Consider the following 19,916-nt stretch of genomic DNA (forward strand, 5'->3'; position numbering starts at 1 on the left):
GTTACTTTTTCTCCCTCAAGACTTCTTGCTCTGGTAAACTCCAAGGGAATCCAAAATTGCTCCTCCTAAACACCCGTTAGTAATTAAAAGATTTTACATATAAAAGTACATATTTACCCTTGACATTTGTTGACTATCTCATCTAAGGCAAGGGCATAATAAGGAAAATAAGTCGGTTGCTTACATTCAAAACAACCCGCCCATGTTATAAAACGTTCTTCTTCGACTTAAAGTTACTTTTTCTATCTCAAGACTTCTTGCTCTGGGAAACTCCAAGGGAATCCAAAATTGCTCCTCCTAAACCCTCCACTCTTCTCGCCCCCGAACCCTCCCGTTCCGATTAAGAAGCAGATCCATGGCGACTTCTGCAAAAGATAAACATACATCTCGATTCAATGCTTCAGAGATCGAGAATTCGAATCCGAATCTCTCGAGCAGAAGTCCTCTGCAGAAAACAGCGGAATCTCCGGTTATCAAATCGGCAAAATCAGAAAAATCTGCCCCAAAACTTTCTTATCAGATCGTTTCTCCCCGTACCAAGATTCAAGAAAGGAAATTCGTAGTAGCCAAGAAGAAGTCGAAGGCAACCACTTCTGTTGTTGTTTCATGCAAATGTCAAGAGAAGATGGGAGGTGATCTCAAGAAATGCCCTTGTATTGCTTACGAGAATCTCAGAGCTTCTCAAGAAGAGTTTTTCAGAAATGAACAGGACTTCTTGATCTGGTTCAACAAATGTTGATCTTCCCCGGCGTTGTTTGAAGGGATGGTTCGTCACTCCCATCTGTGGTTTGGGACGCTTTTTTTAATCTTCTCAGGCGATGTTTGAAGGGCTCTGATGCTGCGAGACGCGATTGTAAATAACTTTCTCTCTTTCTTGGCCATCTCTCTTATGTAAGGCAACAAGAACTAAGAAGAGGTTCTGTCGATCGGTCATGGCGATCTCAGAAAAGCTTATGAAATTCAAATATCATTTCATCGCCGGAACTATTGTTTCACTTGTGTTCCTGTTGCTGGTCCTAATTGCGCCCAGATTCGTAATCGTGATTGTTTACTTTTGGCCTCTCTTCCTCTCTACAGCCATGTTTCTCGCCGCCGACGTCGTCTTTAGTTATCTTGATAAATCTTCATATGGTTTGGGATGCTTTTTGATCTTCTCAGGCATTGTTTGAAGGGATGGTTCGTCACTCCCATCTGGTTTGGGACGCTTTTTTTTAATCTTCGCAGGCGACGTTTGAAAGGCTCCAGATGCTGCGAGACGCGATTGTAAACAACTTTCTCTCTTTATTGGCCATGCGATCCCAGAAAAGCTTATGAAATTCAAGTATCATTTCATTGCCAGAACCATTGTTTCACTTGTTTTCCTGTTGCTGGTCCTACTTGGGCCCAGATTCGTAATCGTGATCGTTTACATTTGGTCTCTCTTCCTCTCTACAGGCATGTTTCTCACTGCCGATGTCGTTTTTGGTCGGTTATCTTCAATGGAACCTGAAGATTCCGGGGAGAAAAGCAGGAGAAGGGATCTTAGATTACGTTGTCGTACAACCAGAGCTGGTGGAGGAAGCGGAAGAGGAGACTCAGAAGACCCCGAAATCTGAGAAATCCGACAATAAAGAAATGGTTTCGAATCTCGAGTTTCAAATAAGTAGAATCAAGCCCTATTTCTCTTTTCTTTCTTTCTTTCCTTCTCTGTAACTTTCTATCTCTTTCTTTCCGATCATACTGCTCTGTCCTTGCGGTCTCACTTTGTCTTCTCTCTCTCTCTCTTCTCTTTCTCCTCTCTCCAGTTACTAGTTACGGGTCTTGGGTTTGTTACAATTTGTACATGTAGCCAAGGTTTTGTTCTTTCGTCTGTAATTTGTTTCTCTCTTTTTGTAGGTATCTCATAGGGAGTAGTGTGTTATATCGTCCTCATCTCTCATTAGTAAGTTCCTATTATCTGTATATGTAGGTTAGCATGCCTAATTACTGTTTTCATCTAGGTAAACCTTCTGTGGTTCAATCATAATTCAACTCAATTCTCCTAAGAGTTTTCCCATCTAAATGGGGTTGGCTAGACAAATCCTGTTTGGCCATTTAAGTCTAATTAAATATTTGTTTTACTGCTTTCATGTTTCAATCATGATCTGCCTTTATTGAGTTGGTTCCATAGGTAGTCTGTGAAGAGCTGGAATAGCTTCATTTCTTTCCTAGCAATGTAGAAACGAAGGAATTGTGACCACAAAAGTAAAAGAGAAGGACCTCCCAATGAGGAATCCATTCCCCAAGTATTGCATGTGTGCTCTTATTGGACGCAAGGATTTATTAAGCATAGTAACTTGCTAGAGAACCCTTCTAACATTAAGGCAGCAAGATTCCTTTCCTGACTCCTGTTTATAAAATGTCCTATAGAAAATAAAAGTCAGGTAGTCTGTTAATTTTTTGAAATGTAGTTTATGTTGAATAGATATTTTCTGTCTTATATATTTTGGCAGAACAAATCAAAGGAATGCATGGAAGAGTTGAGGATACTAAAGTAAGTTGAGTTCAAGATGATGCCTCTTTCTTTGTGTTGTGTGTTTTAGTTGCCATATAATCCATTAAATGAACATTTCATGGGTGGTCATGTGAAATGTCTCGGAAGTGGTGCTTTTAGATCTGATCTTCCTATTAAGTTTTGACTTGATCCATCTGAATATGAGGTGATTTTGTTCCTTTCTTTTTCATGTGTGTGGAAGTGCATGGTGACTTTGACACACTTTGCTAAGCAGCTTGGTTGACATCAATGTACTCCTTTCCATCCCCTGCAATTAATCAGTAAACTTGATCATGATCTGCCATATGCAATAAATGTTAAGGGGGTAAGATGGACAATGGATCTGTCTTCAATTATGATGAACTGAATAATGCTATCATGGAAAAGGTGCTGTCTGTTTCTGTTGTCAAGCTTTGATATTTTTTTAAGTACTAATATCCGCTCAATCCATTGGCATCAATCCCTTTCTACATGTTAAGCTTGATATCCTATATACTTTTCTTTTGCTTTTCTTTTTTATATTTGATTGAATGGTTTAATGTTGTGCTACCATGTCTGAGTAACCTTGTCACATGTATACAAATGGGTTATCATTTTGTCCAATCCTTCTACTGTTTTTTATTGAATCTGAACTTTTCTTCTGAAATTATTTAACTACTAATTTTTAATGCCTCTTTTTTAGGCTGACCACTTGATTTTCGTCAATTCTATCTATCGTTTACGATGTATGGGGACAGAATGAATTCTTTCTTACTTGATTTTTTCCTTTCAAATCCTGCAGCTTGTAAGGTTGCTAGAAGAGCCTATTTGTGAGGAATGTCGTTTGATATATCATCTAGATATTTCTGCAGTGTATCCAACATTATTTTAACAAACAGGTTCCAGGTATGTTTGGTGCATTCTCCTCACGTTGTCATTGTGAATATTGTTCTACTGTTTATCTGATACCTCTGCTCAACAGTTTAAGTATGTTCTCTATTTGGATTGACATTGTTTTTAATAGTAAGTTTCTTTTTCTATAAGAAATTCAATGCAATTTCTGTGTTTTAGTTTCTGATAAAATTTACTGCAGTGTGCCTACATCTTTTGTGGCTAACCTATATCCTTCTTGGATGCATATTATATGATCTTGGAGTAAATCTTTTAATAATCTATTATTGTATGAAGTATATGATCTATCATATTGAATAAGATTTGTGCAGTGATATGTCAAACAACCATCTTGATGGACCTATCACCTATTCTTGATAACTTTTTGGAGCTTTCTCACATCCAGAAATTGTGAGTATACATTGGCTCTCCTTTTCTTCTCCTTTATGTAGTCTATTAATCTTTGTGGTGAATATTCGTGAATATTCATCGACATCATTTACAGCAATGTTCAAACTGCCATGTATCTGATGTTGCCAATGGGTTTATTTTATTATTCATTTCTTATTGCAGATTACTGTTTACTAGAAAATAATTCATTGAATGATTCTGCTCCATCCACCACCTGGTTAAAATAGTACTTCCAGTTATGCTGAAACACTTGCTTTGTAAGACTTCAAACACCATAGAACACCTTTTCTTTCCCCCTGCCCACCCTTTTGTTTCTCTTTCTCTTCAGTTTTAGTATCTCTTGTATCTTACCAAGAATCAAAGTCCAAGGTCTTGCAAAAATATGTAGCAACCCTAGGGAGTTGGTTAGAATTCTTGTTGAACTTTACTTCACATTTCTTTTTTCAGGGATTTCCTAAATTACTTACTAACAAATATTTCTAGGAGTCTTAACCTACCTCCAAAGGTCACCATCAGGTTTGCATCTGCATTTACAACTGCATTTCTGATATCATTCAGGACTCAATATTTCTCTTTGCATTATCCAATCTTCTCAATTTGTGATTGAATTGTTCTTCACTTCATGTTATGCTCCTTAAGAGCAGCTCCCTGAGAATTAATTATCTGGGATTAATATAAATTTTCATTGTTTTGATGAATATTAACTTAATATGGGTATAACTGCACCTCCAAGCTCTCTTTTTCAGAAAGGTTGAGTTTCTTTTTAGCACTCTCCTCCAGGAAGGTCTTGACTACTCTAGCTTACTTCACCCAATCAGTTGGACTTAGGTCTGCCTCTCTAAAATGGAAGGGAGCATGGGCCTAAGAATAATCAAGGATGTCAATTCCTTAAGAGAGCTAGGAGGAATGGAGCACATATTTGATTAGTTCTAGGCAACCTGCAAAAGGGAGGAGGTTACCTTTCCATAATTGCAGCTGCTAGCGTATAAGGTCCAAAATAGAATTGCAGTGATGCTAAGACAGCTCAGAGAGAGTCAAGGGGAGCCCAAGGTACTTACTCAGATGCTGCCCAAGGAGAACCTGGATAGAACCAACAGATTGCAATTTTTGGTCTTGGAGGCACTGGCTGAGAATATAGGGATTTATGGAATTTTATATGGAGGCTGAAAAAACTATCAAAGCGGTGTAGACAAGAACATGATGGTCTCCACTGAAGAAGGGGTGGCTTCGGAGAAGATCATGAGATCATCTATGAAGGTCAGATGGTAGATGCCGAGAGCCATGCACTTCGGAAGGGGGAGATAAGAAGTTTGTTCATCTTAAATTGAATACTTTGGAAAGGATCCAAATTGCAGAACTGAAAATATATAGAGATAGGGGGCACCCCATGGAAGCGCTAAAGAACCCTGTAAGACTCCTATTAATGAGCACCAAGAAGTGGGCTGAAGAGAGAGAAATTCTGATCCATTTAACAAAGGGCATTTTGATCATCACATCCCCTATAAAATGCCATCTCAGATAGTCATAGGCTTTTTGGATGCCAATATTCATTAGCGCAACATGTGGGTGGTTTTTCCTCTCAAATCTTTTGACAACCTCATTGCAAAATTGGATGTTATTGGAAATATGCTTCTATCTAGGATAAATGCAGATTGGTTGTCACTAAGTCAATGACCAGCTTTAGCCTATAAGCAAGGATTTTCCTGATGAACTTATGGAGCATGTTGCGAAGGGAGGGACCTTCTTTCTTGGAAACAAAGTAAAGTGTGATTAACCTCTTTTATTTGATTGGGTTTGTAGAAAAAACTAAGCAAGGCTTTGATGGGGTGGTCGCCTTTGATGATGCTCTAGGCTAAGGAGAAGAAACCCATATTGAAGCCATCTTGACCAAGGGCTCTACTAGCCTTATGAGAGTGGATGGCAACAAAAATCTCTTCCTTAAAGGGGAGAGCCTGAAGGGATCCATGAAAGGATTGGAAAGGAAATTATTGAGATGGAACTTAGGGATAGCTTCAAAAGAGGGGAGGGGAGAAGGTCTGAATATCTTCACAAATTAGTCCACAACATCTCTCTTGATGTCTTCAGCCCTTAAAAACTTGGGGAATTGTCTTTAGTAAGGAGAATAGAAATGGAGTTGGCATCGGTTCTTGCTCTTATGGGTTATGGAAATAATCAGTGGTGGAATCACCTAGCTAGAGCCATTTGATTCTATCTTCATATTTTAGATCTCATGCGCAAAAGGCTCCAACTTTGGAAGGGAAAACTTCTTTCTTATGCTGATAGCCTAGAATTGATTAGATTTATCCTTCATTCCTTCTACATCTATTGGTCTGGTATTTTTAAGTTGCCTCGGACCACTACCTAGGATCTGGAATCCCTTATGTGTGCCTTTCTCTAGAAAGGATCTGAAGCTTCTAGATTTCTTCACCCTATTAGCTGGGATTCTGTTTGTCTTCCTAAAGATGAGGGGGTCTTGGTATGAGAAAAATTATAGAGGTCTAGCACCCTCAAATTGATCTGACAGCTTGTGGCTAAGAAGAAAAGTTTTATCTTCTATAACTAGTATTAATTGTGTTATGCTTCGTACTATCTACTTATGACATACAAGGAACTGAAAATTTTGAAATCCATTTTCTATTAGTGAAAAATTATTCTATTGGATATAAGTGCCCAAGAAAGCAGGGCTTGATATTATTTCCCCCCCCCCCCCCCAAACCCTCTAATCGTATACGACAAAAGAAAAACTTTCAAAATCCCTAAAACTCTTACAAGTCCATGTATTATAACTGATTGTAGCCTGTGCAGAAGCTCGAGGTTTTTCCATATATTATTTACTTTTGGTGAATGTTTTCCTCTATGATATTACCTAGGTTATAATTATCAAACTTCACATTTTGGCAGGGTAACGCGTTTACAAGTGTAGTTAGGTTGATTAATCGAACACTTTTTTGGACCAATAAAAAAATTCATTACAATGATTGAATGGGAGGGAACAAGCAAAACGCAAGTCCTTGCCTTTACAAAGAGAGGAGAGGGCCAGCCAAAAGGAAGTTGACAAGCCCCACCGAAACCAACACGCTAAGAAAAGAAGGAAAAGAGAATGATTACAACATAGAAACTAGGCCCAACCTGAAAGAACCGTACAACCCAGGGTAGGAGGAGCCTCAAAGCAAAAGGCTCACCAAATCATAACAAGATGTCATGATAGAGAGCATGGCTACAAATTTCCATACTTTGGACGGAGGATTTCTCATTATTGGGCAAGGAATAGATTTTATAAGGGTAGGGAAGGGGGCTATTGTCATGCCAAAAGTAGATACAAATGGGGACCACGAGGGGTTGAAGGAGGAACATGGGAGGATATGGAGGGGAGCGGTGGGACAAAGATGGGTGCTCCTGGGGTGGAGAGACCAACACAGGGATGGGATTAGGGGTGAGGGAATAAAGGGGGGAGGAATGGGTGGGTCCCCATTTAGACCTAGAAGGCTGGATCTAAAGAGGTTAGTGAGGTTGTTGGGGGTAGGCCAAGTGGGCCAACAGAGTAGGTTCGATGTGGAGATGGGGCAAGGCGAAGTGAGAGTTGGGGTGGGGGCGAATACTGTCTTTATTGATGGTGACCCGAGGTGCTTGGGCTGAACAAGTTTCAAACTGAGTCAAATAAGGCTCTAGGGTTTTCTCTTAGAAGAATCCTTGATTTAGATCAAAGTAAGAGATGTTTCTTGCAGAGCACACGATAGGTGTTTAATATTTGTTATAATCCATTAAGTGGGGGAGTCTTACGGAGGTGGTTTGGTGTTCCATATATCTGCAGCAAATTCCCACTAGCTAGGAAGATATGGGTCCTTGAGTTTTGCCTAGAAATTCTCCTCCAGTAGGTGTCGCAGGATATGAACAGAACAACACCAGTAGCAGATCATGGTAGTTAGTAAAGAGCCTCCTGATATGCTTTGAACAAATCAATTATAACCTACAGAAAATTAAGGAAATAAAAGGGGAAAACAAAAACTGATAGAAGGATGAGAAGGGGAAGAATGATGTGGATTAGGCCTCTCACCCCGCGAATATTTTTGGGCATCTGAACCGTAGAAGATACTATTCAATTTTTATCTGTCAAAATCTTTGCCAAAAGGCAACAATTACTCCTCTTAATGGAAACAAATAATATAAGAAACTATTACAAAAAGGAAACTAGTAGGGAAAACAGAAATTGATCCTATTTAAAATGTTTCCTATTTGAAAACTAGTTTTTTCTAAGAGCATAAAATCCTATTTTTAGTGACTTTCTAATTTTCTTCCTCCAGCTGTATCTTTGCTGATCAAGCTTCACAATAAGACAAAATAACAGCCCAATGCTGAGATTGGTATCAAGGATTTTAAGTCTTTTAGAATCTTTCCTAGGATTTCCTCTTACTTGCTGGTTAAGTCACATGAATAAGACAAAGCAACACTCAAACTGAAATCGGTAGAGGGATGTTTGTCCTCTATAGATGGCTTCTTCAAGGCTGGACTGCTGGGATCAATTGGCTGGTCTTTGCTAGTCCTCCTTACTAATGCTAATCAAGCCATCTACAATAATGATCCAAGGGTTGGATCGATGGCTGTAATAGGTGGAATAAAGTAGAAAGTTTGGAAACAAATTTAGCAATATCCCCAAAACTAAAAATCTATTGAGCAGATCAATACCAAGGATGTCCTGGGACCTGGTCAATGGAGATGGACGTCCAAATATCTCAGCCAACTGAGGGCTGGATATATAGATTTTACTAGAAAATAGAAAGTAGTTTCTTAAAAAAAAAAAGCTTACTGTTACTATTGATGGGATCAATTGATGAAGCCTTTATTCAGATTGAAGGAAGGCCCTGGAATTTAGGTCAACACTTCAAAAGGTCACAAGGATCTGATGTTCCAATCAAGAGATATAAAGAATAGATGAATTCAGAAGGAAAATAGAGCCAGTAGCTTGGAAGCACAGGGTGTAGGATGTAATAGTGATGGCTCCAACAACACTCTGTACACTAACGTTAGTTCCTTCCAACGTACACCAACGTAGTTCCTTCCACAACAGCACAACAAACAATGGTCATAGCTACAAGTGGCCAGCGCCAATAGGCCTAAAGTTACTGAGAACTTAAAATAGAAACAAGAGAAGAAGATGGGGATATAACTAAGGCCTATCACCTATGGCTTTGGTCAGTATCTCACTAAGCCCAAAGGCATCTCTTACTTCAATACCGTTTCTTACAATAAGAGCAAGACAACAAAGGCACAATAGCCAATTTCATTAAACTTCAATTAAAATTTTTTTTTTAGGGGCTTTATGGCGCTTACATTATAAGGAAGAGTAATCAAGTGCACAATGCTCCCACTAATCCCTTCAAATGAAACTAATAAAAATGGAAACTACTAAAAGAAAGGTCCACACATTTAGTAGTGGGTCCTTATACAACAAGTAACTAATAAATACAAACTAAGGAACTACTATATAACAAAATAGAAAGCAAAGTAACTACGTAGCAAGCCCTGGATGGCTAGTTTAACCTAAACTCCCTTTGTTGAGGCCAGAAGATCTGAAGATGCATGTATAGCCAAATGTCCTATTTACCCTTGTTCGGGTCAAAACATACCCTGGATGGCCAGTTTGACAAATGCACACCCTTGCAAAGAGGTCAAAAGATGACTGGGATCGCAAAGTGTTAGATTTACCTTGTTGTGGTTTGAGCAATCGGATCAGATCGATATTAGGTTTGACCGATAGTGATTGTTGGCCGATATCGTATTGGTGCAAATGAGGGGTAAAGTGGTAAAAGTGGCTTTATGTGTAAAATCGGGGGTATTTTTGTTTGATCTACAACAATCTGAATCGATATCAACCTTGATTGATCCCAATCCGACACCAAGTTCTCAAACCATTTGTGGAAGACTCGGAATATGTAACTTCTCTTATTTTATTATTATTATTATTATTTTTGTTTTTTTGGGGGCTATGTAGATCTTGGTAATCTTTATTCGAAGATGGTGAGACAGTGCAAATACATTCTGTGCATTTAACCCAACTTGTGTTGCTGTTTTAATAACTCATCATTGATGTTACTATTATTCAAGAGCCCGGATCCTCTCCTAGACACTGCAAGTTGGTTTATGGACCCTGCCCCTTCCTTCCCTATGACCCCGCCCTGCCATTACACGTAATACCTGCCTCTCTGGAAAATCTACCCCTGTAATTGTTGCCACTCTCTACCTACAAGCCCGCAATCCCCGGTATCTCCCGCAATTGCTTCTGCTACAAACCTTATCACCCCTGCTATTGCCCCTGAATAACCCCGTCTCCTGTTTCCCTTCTCTGTAAGCACTCCTCGCCTTTGGGGAAAACTGAACAAATTAATACTCATTTATTACTAGACAAAAAAGTCAGAAGCCTTGAATCACACATTACCTTACAATTCTCAGAAGCCTTGGGAAAAATAGAAAAAATGAACAAAACATAGTCACAACAACCCTCTACTCCTATTCTCCTTCTTGTCCCATCTAGTCGAAATAATAAATTGAAAATGTGTGTGATGTCTTTGTGAGTAAAACCATACATAATATATGTTGTCTAAATTTTTAAAAAGCATTGTTTGCCTGACCCTCCTCCCCGACCCCACAAAAATAAGCATATTGATATATTTTATTGATCCCGATCAATTTTATTAGTAATTTATGTCTAATATGTGGGAAAGTGATTGAAAATTTTTTGATAGTTTCTTCCGCCATAGTTGATTCTATACTATCCATGCTATAAGGTTTGGTTGCACATTACCTTACAATTCTCATAAGCCTTGGGAAAAATAGAAAAAATGAACAAAACATAGTCACAACAACCCTCTACTCCTATTCTCCTTCTTGTCCCATCTAGTCGAAATAATAAATTGAAAATGTGTGTGATGTCTTTGTGAGTAAAACCATACATAATATATGTTGTCTAAATTTTTAAAAAGCATTGTTTGCCTGACCCTCCTCCCCGACCCCACAAAAATAAGCATATTGATATATTTTATTGATCCCGATCAATTTTATTAGTAATTTATGTCTAATATGTGGGAAAGTGATTGAAATTTTTTGATAGTTTCTTCCGCCATAGTTGATTCTATACTATCCATGCTATAAGGTTTGGTTGTTCAAGAGTTTATGGAGCTGGCTGCAGATCTGATGCACCGACGCTCCTTTTTATTAGGGCTTGGAACCAGCAGCATAATAACAAAGGCCTGGCTGGATTTTCTCGGATTGTTGACTTACAGATTCTGTTGGTTGAATCATAGAAATATTGTTTAAGTTCCCGAAGGTAGTTGCAGCTTTTTTTCTTGATTTTTTAGACGTAAAACTGTTTTAGCCTAATGGTTCAATCCGATGGCCTGAACAACAAATTATAGTAGATTAAATATGTGTTTAATGGCCATGGCACTGGCCTGTAATTTTCTTGAAGACCAAAACATGAAACCGGATTCTGTTTAGTAGTCTATAGTTTGACCAACAAATAGTTTAATCCAGGATTGAACCGTTGACCTTCTATGGTGTGTTTTTTAAGCATTATGACACTTGGTCTAAACTGTCCAAGGATTTGTGAGATCATTGGTTTAAGAAAGAGGCGACTACTAACATTGTTTAATGCATTTGGTGCCACCTAATTTTTCTTTTGATATTCACACTTTTTTCATGTTTGTAAAACTATTTATTTCCTATCATTACATAGTGTCCTACTGAACTTCTGAATACTATTTGATTAATTTTAATTTTTTGTGGTACATTCAACTAGTTTTCGCTAGCACTATTATGGTGGAGCTTGGTGAAGATTGGCTTACATCATAACTTTCTGATAAGAGTTCCACAAAACATCTCTTCTTTTGTAATTATAGTTTCAGTTTTTGACTGTGTTACATTGCTGATTTCTTTGCAATTTTATCTTTTTATGTAGAATCGAAAGACCATGGGCATGGGGGACTCATCTGGCTCATATACTAACATATAGCAAAACCTCAAACTTTATTAATCCAGATTTTGAGTTTTGGAATAGTTGCATTTCGAAAAGGTGAGAACCTTTCTCTGCAATTCTTACTCGAATTTGTTATTTGTTATAATTTTAAGCTGGAAAATATATGCGAAGTTAGCAGTCAACCATGAGACGTTCGTGAAAGAGATGTCGTATAAGACATGTCCTATCTGGGTATGATAAACATAATAATAGTTGGAGATTGGCGGGCTATAAAATACGCAATTCATTCTCTTATTAAGCAAATAGGATTGGGCACCATGTGTTTTTGCATCTACTGATGATGTTGTAAATGTGTAACAGTCAACAGAACACTCCAAACAAGTTCCAACGGTGATGTGAAATGCGGGTCAAACTTCGTCAATGGAAGGGGAAAATTACAATGATGGACTGATTCAATCCTTACATGATGCATAACATAACTCATTATTGAAGATCTTTGGGTTTTATACTAACTGGTTTGATGTAGATGGAAATGCATGGGTGAAGGCACTATCTTATCAGGTTTTCCCTTGCTATACCCTTTGGAAGTTTGTCTATAGCAGGGATGCTACTAATATGTTCATTACTTGTTTCGCATTTAAAACAGCATAGTGTTGCTATATCTTACATTTTCAATCCGCAAGGTGAATGTGCCTACCACAATTTTGTATGAAGAAATTTGAGTTTTATTGTTTGGTTAATTTATAGTCCACCCCCTAGAGAATGCCAATACTAGAGTGACACCCCCTGTATAATACCAAATTATACTCAGACCCTCTGCCGTCAGTCCCACCCCCTAGTGGTGCTGATGTCAGCTGATGTATTTTTTTCTCAATATCAAAATACCCTTACAAAAGGTAAAATACCTGATATACCCTTCTCTTATCCCCTAACCCTCATCACATGCTATTTAAACCTCTAATCTGTAAAAGGGAGGAGAAATCAAGAGATTTGAAGATGGCAAACAAGTCAAACAATTGAAGAACAACCATATAGAAATAAAAGATAGTAACCACTCTCAGGCACAATGTCTTCACACAATCATAAGTTCACGTTGGGAAATCTCTGGCAATCAAGAAGATGGCAAACAAGTCAAACAATTGAAGAACAACCATAGAGAAATAAGAGATAGTAACCACTCTCAGGCACGATGTGTTCACACAATTATAAGTTCATGTTAATATGGAGGTAGCAGCAGTGGATAATGGTCTAATCAATTGATCAGAATTTGCAAATAAAAACGAAAAATCTGAGAAATAACAGATTCAGCAGTGACAATATGACAGTTAGTATCGGTAACGGAGGAAAAATCCAGAATAATAAGAGATTGCAGATACCACGAGATCAGAAATGTGGTCTAGAAAAGTATATAAAAACAGACTACCACCATATATTTTGTGAAGATAAATAGCATCTCAGTAGGTATGTGGATCAGGTTGAATCAAGTACCAAATGACCTCCTGATGATGTTTACTCAAACCCCAAAAGGATTTACACTCAATAAGAATAATAGAAAGACCAAATCTATGTGAGAAAATTTGAAGAAGTGAAAATGCTTTCGCCATGAAGGTGTTTGTTAGTTTGTTTCTATTTTCATCAGAGTAGAAGAAAGAAAGGGTTGAGAGAGAGAGAGAGAGAGAGAGAGAGAGAGAGAGAGAGAGAGAGAGAGAGAGAGAGAGAGAGAGAGAGAGAGGTATAACCGTCATTGCAAATGCTCACTTAACAGAGACTAACGGTGGGGGGTCTGAGTGTAATTTGGTATTATTTAGGGGGTATCTCTCTAATAGTGGCATTCTCTAGGAGGTGGCATGGTAAATTACCCTTAGTGTTTTTATCTTTGAAGGCATATCTGAATTTATTTTTTCAGGCATTTGTATTTTTCTTATTGCATGAAGTGACTAAGTTCTCATCCAAAGGAGAAACAAGAGATAGAGATATTAACATTTTTATTCAATAGAGGCCAGTTATCTTTCTATTAACATTTTCTCAATTTTTGGAGCCTGACATGATTACTAATTATACAGTTACTCAGGCTTCTAGATGATTGGTCTAGGTTTTTGTGTCTGCTTGTTGATTTCCTTTGCAAATTGTACTTTTTATTTTTATCTTGTTCCATTTTTTATTTGTTTCATTTTGAAGTCGCAAATTTTACTTGGCCCTTGAGATATTAATGTTAGAATCTAAAGAAGCATCAACAGAAGCACCAGTCATAGCCATGATTTCTGAAATCCAGCAACACCCGTTAATTGAAACTTTATAGAGCCCTGGTCATATCCTGCTACTCAAGCTTTGGCAAAGAGAAGAAGACCTCTTCGGAAACCCAATTTGACAACTTCAAACTGGAAGTATTTCAGTTGTCCTCTTTTCTCTTCACCTTTCCTAATCGTTCGCAAGAACATACATGCAGGAGATTGTGGCTTCTATCATTTTTATTTATATCTTATTCACTTACCTAACCATTGTCTTCATATTTTTGGTGTAGATTAAGCTTTACATGTACTGGAGGTTTCGAGGCAGTTTCAGCGTGAGAAAAGCGATAGAAGAGCGGTTACGAGGTGCATCCAAGAATTAAGGATTAAAGGGAGGTGATTTACTCTGTTGAAAGAGTCTCAGAATGCAGGAAGGATGAAAAGCTCTCTAGCCTCAAAATCAAATGGAAGCCTCTTAATTGGTGTTCCCAAAATCTTGTAACCATTTGTCTTGTTTGTTTCATAGGTATGGTCCTCCCAACTTGGAAGTATATCCTTAACGATTGAGAATGACCTTTGCAAGTAGATGGACAGGACATCAGACTTTAAAATAAATTTATGGAACTAACAATTACACTTGGTATGCTCTTTCATATTACATCCTTTCTGAAATGCCCCTTTTGATGATTTAGGCTGAGTGAAATTACAATTATTACTCCAAATGGCCTAGGATGGAGATTCAACTTGTGGCAAGTGTCTAGACAATGTTTTCTTTTTGACTTTTCATTGATTTAATAGCTGAATATTGTTAGTCTAATTATTTATTTATTTTTTATTTTATTTCTTTATAACAACAACAAAAAAACTCAGCCTTATCCTACCTTAATGGGGTTGGCTACAAGGATCCATGAAAAAGGAAATTAAAATACATAATTAAATTAAAAATAACAAGTAAATAAATAAAAGGAGGGGGAGATGAATAGAGGCAGATGAAAGTAATAGGAAAGAGGTCCAGCCACTAAGTCAGTGCTTGACTTTTAATGATTTGTCTAGTGGTTGACTTGTAATGAAATCAATAAATCTCCACTGGTTGGGTTGTGGCTGCCAAATCTTTTTGCAAAACAAACATTTATTTTGTTAAATATCCATGCAAACATTTTTTTTTTGTCCGAAAGCTTGTGTCTTTGGTATACGCATTTATGATATGCTTGTTTCCCTTGCCACTTCCTTTAGGTTTTATGTTATGTGGTCAATTATTCTCTGAGTAATTTAATTTTATCAGTACCATTCTGAAAAGGTGCTTTCTTAATTTGCAAGCAACAAAGTATTAAGGAATATCACATACATGTTTGGATGAATGTATTAATATTCTTATCAAGTCGTATGACCATGGCCATTGAAATGCAACAAGTTATCACCTATCTTTATCCCCTTTGCAAAGGATCTATATTAGAACTCTTTTTAATTTTTTGTTTTTTTTTTAAGATAGAACATTCTGCCTTTCATCTTAGGTAAGGCAAACCGCTCTCCTTTAAGGAAGCATCTAGTTCCATCTTTCTTTCGTGAGAAGCACTTTACCATTGCCACTGCCCTTTTAACTTATTGAAAGATAAATTTTTACAGAATTTATAACAAAATTTTATTAGGGTGAGAGCCTGAGAGGGGAATGTAACTCTTGTATCTATGGATGAGAACACATTTACAGGGTCGAATTCTGTAGAATCAGATAGTTTGAAAATGAAGAATTGTTTGTATAGGAAATTATATATCAGAATATTAAGAGATCAAACATATAAGAGTAAACAAGTTGTTTTTATGGTAAGAGAATTTTCAAACTATCACTTGCATTGCCTCTTTCAGACACCTGTAACAATGGGCTGAAATTGTGGTTGAACAGAAATAGTTTCTTACTGTGTTTGCAGGTTCCCTTAAATTATTATAGTTTTATTTCACTCTCTCTCTCTCTCTCTCTCTCTCTCTCTCTACTATGTTGAATGTATGTCTCTGCGACAGATAAGCGGTGAACTATGACATTCGTGGGGAAGGGATTTGGCATTGGAGTTTTATAGAAATCACAATCTTCTACAAAAAATGTTAGAATGTTTTTATTCTCTCGCCATATTTTATTAACAATGAATATTAATGGAAGTACGTTTTCATCCTCTCTCTCTCTCTCTCTCTTTATATATATATATATATATATATCTTTGTCACACAGCTTGAAAGTCTGTCCTTGCAGCAGAGAAGTGTTTCACTCATGACATTAGTGGGAAAGGAAAGGTGATCGAAATTGGGGTTTAATGGTAATTGCTATCTTCCAATGATAATGTAAATTTTCAATTTGAATCTACTAGCATTATTGCTTTAAAGTAACATATTCTATTTTATTATAGGATTTTCTCTTTTGTCACTATACCGAGTGAAGTATAAGCTTCACTAAAATGGTACGGTTAAGAGTGCCGAGCATCTCATCTTAAATACTTGGTGAAGCGATTTTAAGCAGTCTTTTCTCATCTCACGGTATCTACAATTTTCAAGCTTTATTTCTCATATGAAGCTTCAGTGGGATTCCAAAATTATGCATCTAGTCAATCTTTTTATTTGTTTCATTTTTAAGTTGCAAATTTTACACGATCTTTGAGATATTGTTGGCAGGATCTAAAGAAACCAACGTCGTGGAAATCCCTGTCAATGAAGAGCATCAACAGAAAGCTCCAGTCTGCTGTAGCCACATTTTTTCCAGTACAGTAGCACCCATTAATGGAAATCTCACAGAGTACGGGTCATCCGTTGCAACTCAAGCTCTGGCAAAGAGAATAAGACCTCTTCTGGCGGCGAATTGCCATGATGGAGACCCTAATGGACAATATAAAATGGGGAATTATTTTAGTTGTGTTGTTTTATTCTAATCCTTACATAGATTTTTCCTTATCATTTTCTTAAGCTTTTCCAGTCGTTCACAAGAATATGCTTGTAGGAGATGGTGGTTTCTATCTTTGCTATCCGTAATTTTTTCACTTCCTTAATCCATTTGATCTAGATGACCTGCAAAGTTTCAAGGTAGTTGCAGAGAGACAAGTGATAGCAGAGCAGTTTTGAGGTGCATCCAAGAATTAAGGATGAAAGGAGGAGTTTTGATATGTTGAAAGAGCTTTAGAATGCAATGAGGATGAAAAGCTCTGGAATTGGAAATCAAATGGTAGCTTCTTTCTTGGTGTTCCCAAAATCTTCTAACCATCTGTCTTATTTGTTTCATAGGTTTGGTCTTTCTGGCTTTCAATTTCCTTTGTGGTTGAGAATGATCTTTGCACAAGGTAGGATGGGAATGCAGGCTTATAAAATAAATTTGAACCAACAACTATACTTAGTATGCTCTTTCAGATTACATCCTTTCCAAAATACCCATTTTGATGATTTAGATTGAGTGAAATTAAAATGACAAGCTATAAATGTCCTGCTATTTAGATTCTACTTGTGGCAAGTCATAATCTCTTGTCTTATATTTCCTTTTTTTTAGTTATTTGCCCTTCCCCCTTGTACCTCATTGTATATCCATCTACTACATATCTTTATTTTGGGCCCTATTTCTTTCTAAGTTGTTAATAGTTCATGGTTATTAATATTTGAATGGTGTTCTTGTTAAATTCCTACATCTTTCTCATTACTAGTATTTCTGTTGGGTTTCTTGTTTAAACTAAGTTTTGAACTGTTTATGACAAGGATGCACTACAGTAGTATAGACTATAGACTGGTCATTCCCCTAATTTTTAACACCCTGAATTTTGAGGCAGCTGAATTCCAGTGTTGGGATCTGGATGAGATAGGGGTACTGGACTGTCAACCTATGAACCTCACACATACAGTACTTTAAGGGAGGAATTGACAGATTTACTAGTAAAATAGGAGGGGTAAAGTAGTCTAGAGTAGTGGAAATGGTCCCATATCTAAAGGTTTGTACAGCACGAAGGTTTAGACTGTTGAGGGCCCAAAAATAAGGCAACCAGCAGGTTACCCTCTGGCAAACCGGCCTGCTGGTCCGGGTAATAGAATGCCAAAATTGGGTTTTTCATCAGTGGGCCCCAGCCCTTTGTAGTATGACTCTGCTCACTTACACCATGTGTAGAGGCATATTTAGGAATCCTAATTCACTATTTACCTCAAAGGGCAGTAGGGTCTAAGTGGTGCAATTACAATCAGTTACTCTCACATCCTCTTCCTCCACCCCCCACCCCATCAATATTGTTTTTGTTAAGAAATAGAGATAAAAGATGGAGAAACATTACCTCTCACAGGGCTGGCTGAGGAGGAACCTAAGAGGGGGAACCCCAACCAAGGCTTCCTAGCCCAATGCTTTCGAAAGCGACCTAAAATTAGCGCTCATTTATTGCCAGACAAAAAAGTCAGAAGCCCTGAATCACACATTACCTTACAATTCTCACAAGCCTTGGGAAAAACACAAAAAATGAACAAAATGTAGTCACAACAGCCCTCGACTCTACTCCTATTTTCCTTCTTGTCCCATCTAGTTGAAATAATAAATTGAAAATGTGTGTAATGTCTTTGTGAGTAAAACCATACATAATATATGTTGTCTGAATTTTTAAAAAGTTCTGTTACCTTACCCTCCTCCTTGACCCCACAAAAATAAGGATAGTGATATATTTTATTGATCCTGATCAATTTTATTAGTAATTTATTTCTAATATGTGGGAAGTGATTGACAACTCTTTGGTATGTTCTTCCACCATAGTTAATTCTATACTATCCATGCTATAAGGTTTGGTTGTTAAGAGTTTATGGAGCTGGCTGCAGACCTGATGCATCGATGCTCCTTTTTATTAGGGCTTGGAACCAGCAACATAAAAACAAAGGCCTGGTTGGATTTTCTCGGATTGTTGACTCATAGATTCTATTGGTTAAATCATAGAAATATTGTTTAAGTTCCCAAAGGTAGTAGCAGTTTTTTTCTTAATTTTTTAGATGTAAAATTGTTTTAGCCTAATGGTTCAATCCAATGTCCTGAACAACAAATTATAGTAGATTAAATATGTGTTTAATGGCCATGGGACTGGACTGTAATTTTCTTGAAGACTAAAACATCAAACCGGAGTCTGTTTAGTAGTCTATAGTTTGACCAACAAATAGTTTAATCCAGGATTGAACCATTGACCTTCTATGGTGTGTTTTTTTTAAGCATTATGACACTTAGTCTAAAGTGTCCAAGGATTTGTGAGATAATTGATTTAAAAAAGAGGCGACTACTAACACTGTTTAATGCATTTGGTGCCACCTAATTTTTCTTTTGATATTCACACTTTTTTTCATGTTTGTAAAACTATTTATTTCCTATCATTACATAGTGTCCTACTGAACTTCTGAATACTATTTGATTAAATTGTTTGTGGTATATTAAACTAGTTTTCGCTAGCACTGGTATGCTGGAGCTTGGTGAAGATTGGCTTACAAAATAACTTTCTGATAGGAGTTCCGCAAAAGATCTCTTCTTCTTTTGTAATGGTAGTTTCAGATTTTGGCTGTGTTATGTTGATGATTTCTTTGTACTTTTATCTTGTTATGTAGAATCGAAAAACCATGGGCATGGGGGACTCATCTGGCTTATATACTAACATATAGCAAAACTTCAAACTTTCTTAATCCGGATTTTGAGTTTCGGAATAGTTGCATTTCAAAAAGGTGAGAACCTTTATCTGCAATTCTTACTCGTATTCGTTCTTTGTTTTAATTTTGATAACATTTGGAGGAGGCTGGAAAATATATGCGAAAGGACACTTACCCCTAAATTATCCAGATCAAAGGGTTCAGTTACAACTCTTCATTGGAGAAGCAAGTATGTCCTCTTGCAAACATATGGGAGGAGGACCAAATGTGTGCTCGGCGGTGGATTCCTTTGTAGCCGTACTCTCTG

General features: G+C 37.3%; 1 long non-coding RNA gene across 19 annotated transcripts; it reads left to right on the top strand.

The window, feature by feature from the left end:
• Positions 1-255: 255 nt before the first annotated feature.
• LOC122091215 lies at positions 256-19,645 on the top strand. Of its 19 annotated transcripts, none has more exons than XR_006143854.1 (10): positions 256-1,321; positions 1,435-1,921; positions 2,472-2,512; positions 3,294-3,793; positions 3,956-4,050; positions 4,241-11,858; positions 12,123-12,323; positions 14,284-16,293; positions 16,384-17,304; positions 19,409-19,645. It is a non-coding gene; the product is annotated as an uncharacterized LOC122091215 (long non-coding RNA). The 19 variants fall into 19 exon arrangements; XR_006143857.1 differs by having other exon boundaries at positions 19,571-19,645; XR_006143860.1 differs by having other exon boundaries at positions 16,384-16,510; positions 16,646-19,645.
• Positions 19,646-19,916: the final 271 nt, after the last annotated feature.

The sequence above is a fragment of the Macadamia integrifolia genome, chromosome 10 (genome assembly GCF_013358625.1).
Source record: "Macadamia integrifolia cultivar HAES 741 chromosome 10, SCU_Mint_v3, whole genome shotgun sequence".
NCBI classification, from domain to species: Eukaryota; Viridiplantae; Streptophyta; class Magnoliopsida; order Proteales; family Proteaceae; genus Macadamia; species Macadamia integrifolia.